Source organism: Solanum dulcamara, chromosome 1, assembly GCF_947179165.1.
Source record: "Solanum dulcamara chromosome 1, daSolDulc1.2, whole genome shotgun sequence".
Classification (NCBI taxonomy): domain Eukaryota; kingdom Viridiplantae; phylum Streptophyta; class Magnoliopsida; order Solanales; family Solanaceae; genus Solanum; species Solanum dulcamara.
Window position 1 is genome coordinate 70,626,227 of NC_077237.1, and position 2,050 is coordinate 70,628,276.

The 2,050-nt window shown below is 36.3% G+C and overlaps 1 long non-coding RNA gene across 1 annotated transcript; it reads right to left on the reverse strand.

Moving 5' to 3' along the window:
• Positions 1-206: 206 nt before the first annotated feature.
• On the reverse strand, positions 207-1,180 carry LOC129888699 (uncharacterized). The gene is made up of 3 exons (XR_008766700.1): positions 1,088-1,180; positions 902-997; positions 207-283 (listed from the first exon to the last, which is right to left on the reverse strand). It is a non-coding gene; the product is annotated as an uncharacterized LOC129888699 (long non-coding RNA).
• Positions 1,181-2,050: the final 870 nt, after the last annotated feature.

A 2,050-nucleotide genomic window follows, 5' to 3' on the forward strand; every position in this document is an offset into this window, starting at 1 on the left:
AAAAGTCATATTTTTGTTTCATAAATACCATACCAAATCAAAGATTAGCTTTACATACTTATGTCAAAACATGAAAATCGAAAGAATATGCTTTACATACTTATAACAAATACATGCCAAAAGAAAGAAAGGTTTTACATACTTATAACAAATACATGCCAAAAGAAGAGAAAGTATAAGCTTTACATACTTATGACAAAGACATGCCAAAAGAAAGAAAGGTTCGCTTTACGTACCTCTTACGGATTACTCTTAACTATGCTCGCCTCGTCGTCTCTTGAACCTATTTAACATGAAATTAATACTAAGGTTAATAAACTTTCACTTTCCAATTTCCAACTCTACACCCAAGTAACCATAGGAATCATTTCCTTATCTATGTCTTTCGACTAGTTTATTACTAGCTCCGAATCTACCGAAAATCGGGCAGCATCTCCCCTGTAACTTGAACATCCCCGAGTTTTCAAATCGGCCACCATGTCAACAACCATACCAACAACAACAGCCAGCAGCATGTATACAAGTAAATCACTTCAACTTTAAACAATACAAGCTCTATACAACTCATTCCAAACTATGGTACCAAAATAGAGTTTTTAACCTTTATTTCGTAAAATATGTAGTCATACCAAATGGAGGGTTGTATGGCTGAAACCAGCAGCAACCACATCCATTTTTGAGTACTTTACAGCCCTGCAACACACAATTAAACCTCCACCAAACAGCAGCACCACAACAACAACACACTACGCGACTTCGATTTAACTACTACGACTTCCATTTAGTTTGTTTCCAACGTCAAACATCCTTATACATTTTTTTCCACTTCCAGCATATTTTAAGACATGTAATATACTTCATAACATCATCATAAAGTCCAGTTCAAAACATAAAACTTTACCTTTCCCGAAATTCACCAAAACTCGTCAAAACTTGCCTCGGAATTTCCTTTAGCGCAGCTGAAACTTAGGGACTGTTTGGTAACGTTTTGGGCTGCCTAAAACCATAAAATTTCATTACTAACATCTTCATAACATCATGGTATAGCTCATATAATTAATTCTTGGAACGGAATCGGAGAACTTACCTTTTTCTCCTCCCAAAATCGTAGCTCTTTCCTTGTTTCTAGCCTAAGTTTCTCTTCTCTTCTCTTCTTTCTTCCTCTTGTTATTTCGTTTTGTTTCTCTTGAAATCTCTAGATGATTATGGAAATTAATGAGTCATAAGACTCATATATATATATATATACAACTTTAGGGGTGACACATGTCATCCCCTAAGTGGTGACACATGTCATCCCCTAAGTGGCGACAAATGTCAAGATCTAAGTGGTGACACATGTCAAGGTTTCATTGGTCCAACACACCCCTTTTCTCCAATCATGGGCTGCCATGTGGAATGTGGGTCCCACATGAGTCTTCTTGAAGACTTTGTGAAATTCCCATTTTACCCCTAGCCTTCCACAATATTACCATAGGCCACTTTGCGAATTTTCCTTTTTGCCCTTTGCCTTTTCCAATATTTCCACACTATTAATGATCATAAATAATATTCATATCCAACTTGTATATTAAATAAATTTTGGAAGATGTTCATTTCCTTAACTTTACCACGGCTACCTTAAAACATCCAACCGTATAAAATACGGGATATAACATCCTCCATGAGAAATTCCAATTTTTGCCCCTTACTTTTTCTAATATTTCCAAGTTGAAATTCCAATTAATCGTAAGAATTTTGTATCCAACAAGATCAAACATAGCCTTGTCCTTGACTTGTTACAGTTGTCTTCGAAATATCCTAATGTGAAAAATACGGGTTATGACATTCTTCCCCCCTTTTGAACATTCGTCCTCGAATGTTGAACTAACCTCATACGGTGTCTTCATACTTCAGGAGGGTTCCTCTTATTGTTTTCCTTTTAAGTATGCCCATTACCTATCCCTTATTTCATATTGTTTTTAGCTGCCGGGAAGCGTACGCTATAACTTGGTCGTGCTGCATCAAGACACAACCTATTCCCACACCCGAAGCATCACAATAAATAACA